The sequence below is a fragment of the Chiloscyllium plagiosum genome, chromosome 2 (assembly GCF_004010195.1).
Source record: "Chiloscyllium plagiosum isolate BGI_BamShark_2017 chromosome 2, ASM401019v2, whole genome shotgun sequence".
Classification (NCBI taxonomy): domain Eukaryota; kingdom Metazoa; phylum Chordata; class Chondrichthyes; order Orectolobiformes; family Hemiscylliidae; genus Chiloscyllium; species Chiloscyllium plagiosum.
The window spans coordinates 116503677-116513074 of NC_057711.1; the positions used below are offsets into that span (position 1 = coordinate 116503677).

Here is a 9398-nt window from a genome sequence, read left to right on the forward strand (position 1 = left end):
TCTCTCCACCCTGGAGGCTCCCTGCCTCCATTCCTGATGAAGGGCTTTTGCCCGAAACATTGATTTTCCTGCTCCTTGGATGCTGCCTGACCTCCTGAGCTTTTCCAGCACCACTCTTATCTTAAAAAGGATGTTGCCAGGGTTAGAGGGTTTCAGGTATAGGGAGAGGATGAATAGACTGGGGAATATTTTCGCTGGAGCATTGGAAGCTGAAGGGTGACCCTCTTGAGGTTTATAAAATCATGCAGGGCATGGTTAGGGTAAATAGATAAGGTCGTTTCCTTGGGGTGGGAGAGTCCAAAATTAAAGGGCATAGGTTTAAGGTGAGAGAAGAAAGATTTAAAAAGGATGCAAGGGGCAACTTTTTTATGCAGAGTGGTGCTGATATGGAATGTGCTCCCAGAGGATGTTGTGGAGGCTAGTACAATTACAGCATTGAAAAGGCATCTGGATGATGATTATGAAGCGTTTAGAGGGATATGGGCTAAATGTTGGTAAATGGGACTAGATTTGTTTAGGATATCTGGTCAGCATGGACAAGGTAGCAATGTGGGTCGACCCACAGCACATGAACTGCAGTGGTTCAAGGAAACTGCTCACTACCATCTTTTCAAGGGCAACTAGGGATCGGCAATAAATGCTGACCCAGCCAGTAATGTCTAGGTCCCATGAAGGAATTAAACAATTGCACAAGTTCCACCCCCCACCCCCGCCTTTTCCCTGTTGCTCCTGCAAGTTTTTCTATTCGAATAATTACTCAATTCCCATTTGAAGATCATTTTTGAAACTGCCTCCATCACATTGTTAGGCAGTGCAATCCAGTTTGCAACCACTGACATGTTAAATAGTACTTTTTTCCTCAAGTCATCTCTGGTTTCTTTCTCAAATTACCTTCAGGGGGTATCCTCTGGTTCTCAACCTTTCCTCCAACGGGAACAGTTTCGTTCTTTTTCCTGTCTAGATTGAGCAATTTGCACCACTTTCCTTTGAAGACACACACCAGAGGGGCATTGGGAATTCGTTTGCTGTTGATGTCCTCAGTTTTCACCTTTAGAAATGATCTCTAAGTTATTCTGTTCAGGTTTTACAGCACGCACGCTGAGCAAATGCTATGATATCAATATTCTTGACTGTGCTGAGGCTCCACACAAACAAATTCCACTGATATCCTTTCCTTTATAGCAGTGCTTTCCACCTCCTTCTGCACGTTAAGGAAAACCTGAATACCCTTTTTGCTGTACCAAGTTTCAGACTGAATAAGAATTTGTACACTTTCAATAAATAGATCCATCAGGCTTTAGAGATCTTCATCATACAAGCCCAGTTTAACTCCAGGCTACAAAACAAATCTTGGTCCAGCAATAAGAAAGAAAGACTTGCATCTATATAATGCTTTTCACATCATCAGGATGTCACAAAGCATTTTACAGTCAATGAGGTAATATTGAAGTACAGTTTTTGTATATGTACCTTGCTTTAAAGAAAGTTAATTTTTAAAGGACTCCATGTATTGTGAATCTATCTGCTAGTTAGCCTACAGTGAGTTTGCAAGCTGCATCCAGAAGTAAGTCAGTTTGCTATGATGGTTTCTTCACAACATATTATTCTGTTTTAAATAAACTAATCCACAGAGTTAATCAATCCTGACTAGCAATTGATTATTAAGCATCATTATCATTAACATGACATACAATGCAATAATTCCTTTGTTAGTCTGTCCTGTCACTTGCAATGATTGTGTACAAATACCCCTTGTTCCTAGTCTCTCTTTTCTTTCATCCCTTTTAAAACAGTACACTTTCTTCCCCATTTTCTTAGTTTTTAAAAAAAATTAAATTGAATACACATTACTTTTTTTAAAACACAAGGCTCTATGATTTATCCCCAGTGAGTTCCTCATGGAGGCATTGAAGAGATTAAGTTCCAATTCCTGGATACCCCAGGGGACTTCTCAGAAGTTGGCAACACTACCACCCCATGTCACAGTGTGATCTTCCTTTGGTCTGTCTTCAGGCCGGAGCCCAGGTATGGATGGAGATTCCCACACCTGCTGGGTCTTCTCCAACCACTCACTAATTACTGCCCAAGCCCAGTCCAGGTGCCAGTGATAGTCAGGGTGAAGTAACTTTGGGATAGATTATTTTTGACACTGAGTAGTTGCTCATGGTGCACTCTTGAGTCACTTGTGACAATTGTCATTCCTAAGCATTGCGGTCAATTGCCATCTTATCATAATGCTTTCTACAGTCAAAACCCAATATCATTTTGAAACTGACATTGTAAGCCTCCTTCAGTAGTCCTGCACAAGAAAGATCTTAGCTCCATGCTTAACTAGTTGATCTCACAAAGAGTGAAAGTTGGTGTCATGCAACTGGTTTCAGTTTACATAAACATTGACAGAATTTATATGCCATTCAGTTCATCTGGTCTCGGTCCTTATTTATACATCATAGAAATCTTCTCCCACTCTACTTGCTTCATCAAGCCTCATCATTGTATCCTTCATTTGTGTTCTCCCTTATATATTTATCCAGCTTCCCTTAAATATTCTATTCACCTTAAACACTCCCTGTCGTAACAAGTTCCTCATCTTTAGTTCTGAAAGAGATTCATATTCACTTCAAAACATCAAAGGTGCCTTCACTACACCAGCTGCCACACCTTTTGGGTTTTCCAGCACTTTGTGTTTTTATTCCACATGCTCACCACTCTCATATTGACAATGCTTCTCCTATATTCCCTATTGGGTTAATTCAGGACTACCTTGTATTTGTGGACTCTAGTTTGGTCTCACCCAATGTTCACATTCTCCACCTATCCTTTAAAAGTATTCTGTGATTTTAGATGTTTATCAGGGTCATCCTTCAGTCTTGATTGAGTCTGGTCAGTCTTTGCCCTTAATGTTCTTTCTGGTTGTGAATGGAAGGGATGCTGGGTGCTGGATTGGGGGCGTCAGTTAACTCATTTAGCTGGTTTGGATGCAGAGTGGTACTAGACGCGTGGGTTCAATTTCAGTTACAGCTGAGATCACCATAAAGGTCCTACCATTTCAATATCAGCTGATGTGTGATTAGACTTAGGTCTACTGAGAAAGCTGCCAATGGTCCTCTGGGATTATGAGGGAATTCTTATTCAGATAGCACTTCCTGTTTGCAGTACGTAGGAGCCTGAATTACCTCTGTTAATAATTGGACTGGGGAAGGAACAATAGTGACGTCTCAGGGAAGCGACAGGGGTTAGGAAATGGGAAATGGATACCAATGAATTGGGGAAGATAAGGACACTTAATGGGGTATTATGTATTTGGCAGCTGTTAGTTCTAAGATTGTCACTATTAAATTTGAGAAGGAAAACACTTTTAGGATTGCTGCTGGCAGTCACTGCTTAGGGATCTTTGTGTGGACGTTGAATAGGAGTCAGGATGGTGATTGGAGTGTTGCAGCCTCCACTCTGCAACATAACCAGCAGCACTGATTGTTAAGACTTCTAAAGTAAGAAAGGTAGTTTCAACAACAACAACTCAAATTTCAAGTCAGGTAAATTGCAGTCAGGCATTTCTAGTACATAGTGAGCAAAAACTGGGAACTTTGTTGGCATATTGGAAGCTATTATTAAAGAAGCTATAACAGGATACTTGGCTAAGTTCAAGGTAATCAGAAAGAACCAACCATGGTTTTCTCAAGAGGAAATCATGTTTAACTAATTTATTGGAATTCTTTGAAGAAGTAACTTGTGTTCTAGATAAAAGGAAAACAGTGAATGTAACGTATTTAGATACCCAGAGGCATTTGATAAGGTTTCAGAGCAAAGATTATTGTGGAAAGTAAAAGCTCATGATATGGGGGTAACATATTGGCATAGATAGAAGATAGGTTTGCTAAGAGAAAACAAAGAGTAGGAATAAGTGGGTCTTTTTCATGAGTGGTGTGCCACAGGGGTCAGTGCTGTGGCCTCAACTCTTTACAATTTGTATAAATAATTTGGATGAAAGGACTGAAGGTATGACATCCAAATTTGTTAATGACACAAAGATAGGTAGGAAAGTAAGTTGTGAAGATTCCACCCTGACCTTAAATTCACCCTCTCCTGCCTGGACCTCTCCATCTCCACCAACAATGACTTACTCAACGGTGACATTTTTGCAAGGTTTGTGAAGGTGACTTTTTTTTTTTTTTACAAACCCACCGACTCCCACCGCTATCTGGATTACACCTCCTCCATCCTACCTCCTGCAAAAATGCTATCCTGTATTCCCAATTCCTCCACCTCCACCGCATCTGCTCCCAGGAGGACCACTTCTACCACAGGACACACCAAATGACCTCCTTCTTTAAAGACCGCAATTTCATTTCCCACTTGGTTGAAGGTGCCCTCCAACACGCATCTCATCCATGTCCCACACCTCTGCCCTCAAGTCCCCACCCCTCCAACCGTAACAAGGACAGAACCCCCCGGTCCTCACCTTCCACCCCACCAACCTCCACATATAGTGCATCATCTGCCGACATTTCCACCATCTTCAAACGGACCCCACCACCAGTGATATATTCCCCCCCACCCCATCCGCTTTCCGCAAAGACCGTTCCCTCCGTGACTATCTGGTCAGGTCCATGCCCCCAACACCCACTCTCCCCTCCTGGCACCTTCCCCTGCCACCGCAGGAATTGCAAAACCTGTGCCCATACCTCCCCCCTCACCTCTGTCCAAGGCGCCAAAGGAGCCTTCCACATCCATCAAGGTTTCATCTGCAGTTTCACACGTCATTTATTGTATCTGTTACTCCTGATGCGGTCTCCTCTACATTGCGGAGACCAAATGCCTTCTCGCAGAGCATTTAGAGAACATCTCCAGGACATCCGCACCAATCAACCACACCGCCCACTGGCCGAACATTTCAACTCCCCCTCCCACTTTGCCGAGGACATGTAGGTCCTGGGCCTCCTCCATCGTCACTCCCTTGCCACCTGATGCCTGGAGAAAGAATGCCTCATCTTCTGCCTCAGGACACTTCAAACCCCAGCATCAACGTGGACTTCACCAGTTTCCTCATTTCCCCTCACTCTAGCTTACTCCAATTCCAACTCAGCACTGCACTCATGACCTGTCAATCTTCCTTCCCTGCTATCCACTCCACCCTCCTCTCCAACGTATCACCTTTACTCCCACCTCCATCCACCTATTGCACTCTCAGCTCCCTTCTCCCCAGCCCCAACGCCCCAACGCCCCCCGCCCCCGCCCCGCCCCATTTATCTCTCCATCCCGAGGCTCCCAGCTTCATTCCTGATGAAGGGCTTTTGCCTGAAGTGTCGATTTTCCTGCTCCTCGGATACTGCCTGATCTGCTGTGCTTTTCCAGCACCACTCTAATCAAGAGGACATAAGGAGCCTATAATGGAATGAGATAGTTTAAATGAGTGAATAATGATCTGGTAAATGGAGTGCATTGGGAAAAAATGTGTAATTGTCCATGTTGACAGAGAGAATAAAAAAGAAATAAATTATCTAAATGGTGAGAGATTCCAGAGCTCTAAGATGCAGAGAGATCTGGGTGTCCTAATGTATGAATCACAGGTTTTGCAAGTAATCAAGCAAGTTAATAGAACGTTGCAGTGTATTGTGAGAAGAATTGAATGCAAGACTAGTGATGTTATGCTTCAGTTATACAGGGCATTTTTGAGACCTTATCTAGAGTTTTGTGTACAATCCTGGTCACCATACTTTCTGAAGGATTTAGAGTGTTGGAAGCAGTTCAGAGAAGGTCTGCTAGTCTAATAACTGGAATGAGCATATTGCTTTATGAGGAAAGTCTGGACAGGCCACGCCTATATCCTCTGGAATAGTCAAGGTTGACACTTGAAACATAGAAGATCCTGAGGGGACTTGACCAGGTAGATGGAGAAAGGATGTTTCCTTTTGTAGGAGAATCTAGAACTAGGGGTCATAATTTAAAAATAAGAAGGTGCCCATTTAAAACAGAGACAAGGAAACATTTTTATCTCTTAGAGGCTTGAGAGCCTTTGGAACTGCCTTCAACAGACGGTAGATGCAGAATTTTAAAATATTTTTAAAGTGAGGTAGATAGATTTTTGATTATCAAGGGTTATTGGGGAATTGCAGGAAATGTAGAGTTGAGGTTAAAATTAAATTAGCCATGATCTTACTGAATAGCAGAGCTGGCTGAAAGAGCCACATGTCAAACCCTTGTTCCTTGTTCGTATGTTCAACTCACTAGTCCAGCTGCACAAAGGGAGTTTAGACCTTCTTTTGGTGTTGGCTGAGTTCAACTAGGTAAGGAGAGACTGTCAGTGCAACTTGGAGACTCCCCATCATGATCATGGCCTGAGTTACTGAGTGAGCTAGGATAATTACTATCGTTTTTTATAGGAAAGGAAAAAGATCTGAATTTTAAAGAAAGTTGTTAGTTTAATGAATGAACGTGTTTTATTGAAGTAGTCGCCATTGGTTGTTAATCTGTAACCAACTTTTTAATACACCCATTTTGTGTCAAGCTGAAGGTGGACTGCAATTCATGAATAAAAATCAGGAAAGTTAATCAAATAAAGGTTTGTACACAGTAAGCAGGAAGCACAAGATATTCAAAGAGCAAAAACAATTAACATTTAAAATACTCAGCAGGTTAGACAGCATCTGTGGAGGAAAACAGTTAACAAATCATGTTGAGATGACTCTTCATCAGAACCTGACTATCTCAATCTGAAACATTAACTCTGTTCCTCTCCATAGAGAAGGCCAGACCTGGAAATAGGTTGTTGTTTTTTAAACTTTTCCCATTCAGATTCCCATTTCAGCATTCACAGTGCAATCAAATTGCAATTACAGGTAGTTGAATTCGGATAACCCTAATTTCCGATTGTGATGAAAATGTCTTGCTAGAGCACAGGATCATGAGGAAACCTGCAGCGATGGCTGAAAAATGGTCTTTCCCACAGCTTGAACAAGAATGCGCTAAGAAACAGTTTTAACCTGAATGAACTGGATTGTTTTCCTGACTTTTTCCAGATTGTTCTTTAGCATTTAAAGATGAAACAAATATAGCGGAAGCAACGAGTGTGTCACTCCTATGGTCTGTCTCAACTTGGGTGGCACTGAAAAGCTGCCACTTCTTGTGAAACTATATTGCTTTGTGAATGTTAGGGCACTATCCAAGCAGCATGTGGCTAACAAAACTACCTGGATAACCTCCAGCATTTTTGAGGCATGGATCAGGAAAGTGGACAAACTGTATTTATGAAAGAAATAGAAGGTTATCACACTAGTTGCCCTGATGAATGACTGACTGCCTGTTCACTCTATACCTGAAGCTACAACATGTTCTGGGATGTCACACTGCAGCACAAAAGCATGGAAAGCATGTTTGACTGTATTGACGATAAAGGGCATTGGCCTGAAGGCAGCATGTTAAGCAGAAAAAGACTCCTGAGCTTTTCCAGATTAACTCTCAATGTCTTTTTACAATGCCTTTTACTGTCAAGCCATTGTAACCGTGTTACATTGGGGTTCCTTTGACTAACTCAAAGCCCTGCTGAATGTGAATTAATGGGTGCTCTGCAATTTGATCAATCATACTGTATTATGCTTTTGTCTTTCAATGTATTGAGGTCAAATGACATGAAGATTAAGCAAGAAGTATGATAAGTATGATTGATTGTTATTTTTTCTATTCTGACCAATGATCTCACAAAACTGTTCAGATGTTGATCAGAGTGCCATGCACTGACTTCCAGTTTTTGAAGCTGTTACTGAGCAAAGATCTTGAAAGTCGTCAAAGCAAGATAAAGAATACAGTCATGTTGATTCTAAACTAATGTATAAACAATGTGCATTGATGTAGGATCTTTAAAGATGCAAAAATATCCCAATGCATTGCACAAACAAAAATCAAACAAACTTTGATACTGAGCCACAAATAAAGATCCCAGAAGAGTAACCAGAAGCTTTATTGAAGAGATAGGTTTTAAGCAACATCTTAGTAGGACATAGGGAGACTTGAGGGAGCCTGTACTACAGGCTAGGGTTGCCAGTGGTGGTGTGGTGAAAATTAGAGACACATAAGAGGTCAAAATTGGAGAAGGATAAACATTTCAGAGGATTGTAGGGCTGGAGGAGGTTACAGTGTTGTTTTTTTATATGGCCGGTTGTCAAATTTTGTTTGATAAAGCCATTGAGAAAAACTTTGCATAATTTCTACAGCATTAAAGGAACAATATAAATAAGAGTACACTACTGTTATCGGCTGGTTCAAGGCAATATTGGCAAATATCTGTGTGAAAATTACTTGTCCCTGCTCTATTATGGTGAGTGAAATTGGGAACCAAGAAAAGCAAAACGAATATCTTTAAAGAGGTTTTCATGTAGCCACTGGCTTAATGAGCAGACAAAACTGGTCCAACATTTGAACCTGTGTTAATCCCAGTGCAAACAATGCCAATAAAGTTTGATGTGTCAATGTGCGCAGTAATCACAATATATATTCGCTCTAAGAATACATATTTCACTGTAAAGTTAGAATTAAAAAGGAACTCTGTTGACACGACAAGCATAATGTTCATAAAGGTCCCCCTTGTGACTGGATGTACTAATATTTCTGTTGAATGAATATAACAGAATCAAGTCTAAATGTTTCACCTGCCTTGAGCAATTTGCTTGCCCATTATACAGCTTGAATGCTGAGCAAAAGTAGTTTATTGGTTATGGGAGAAGGATCAGATTGTAAAATGTGGAACAAAATAATATTGTAAGGAGAGCTTACGTGGTTCATGGTTTTCGCCACTTCTGCTTGATAATTAGTGGTATCAAATTACATTGTGCAGTATAGAGACCCCAACAAAAACGTTGCTGAAATTCTGCTTTTGCAAAATATGACCCTGACAATATTGTGGCAATTTGTACAGGTATTTAGTGCACAATAATAGATGAAAACAATAAAGTTTTTAATCAATAGAAGTAAGCACTAGGTGCTGCTGAGAAAGGCGTGTACACCAACACAGTCAGCATTTCTCTAAATGAGAAATTTGACTACTTCTTCCAAGGTCCAAGTACATTTATTAGTTTTCTCACAACTAAAACTACAGCCGGAAAACAGCTTGCTATTATAAGACAAATTGGATAATATTTCTTTGTTCATACACTTGATTTACTTACTGAACACACCCATCCACCTAGAGATCGTGCTCTTAATCTCGCATACAATATTTGTGATAATAAAAAAAATTAATACTGCACTTACTTAACTGCTGTAAGTCAAGGAGGTAGTACCAGGAGCTAGTCTCTCTCAGTTTCTGCTTTAACTCCAGGATAATTTTTGTGGTTGTGGGCTCACCCGTGATCAGAAACAGTCCTCTTCCTGTTCAGCACCGAAACTGGAATGACATGACTCAC

General features: G+C 41.0%; 1 protein-coding gene across 1 annotated transcript in view; it reads right to left on the bottom strand.

The window, feature by feature from the left end:
- The window catches only part of tjp2a (tight junction protein 2a (zona occludens 2)), a 137009-nt gene extending 127673 nt beyond the window's left edge, over nt 1-9336 (bottom strand). Inside the window, exon 1 of the mRNA XM_043716825.1 lies at nt 9247-9336. The gene's annotated coding sequence lies outside the window, so the exon portion shown is untranslated. The remainder of the gene's footprint in view (nt 1-9246) is intronic.
- Nucleotides 9337-9398: the final 62 nt, after the last annotated feature.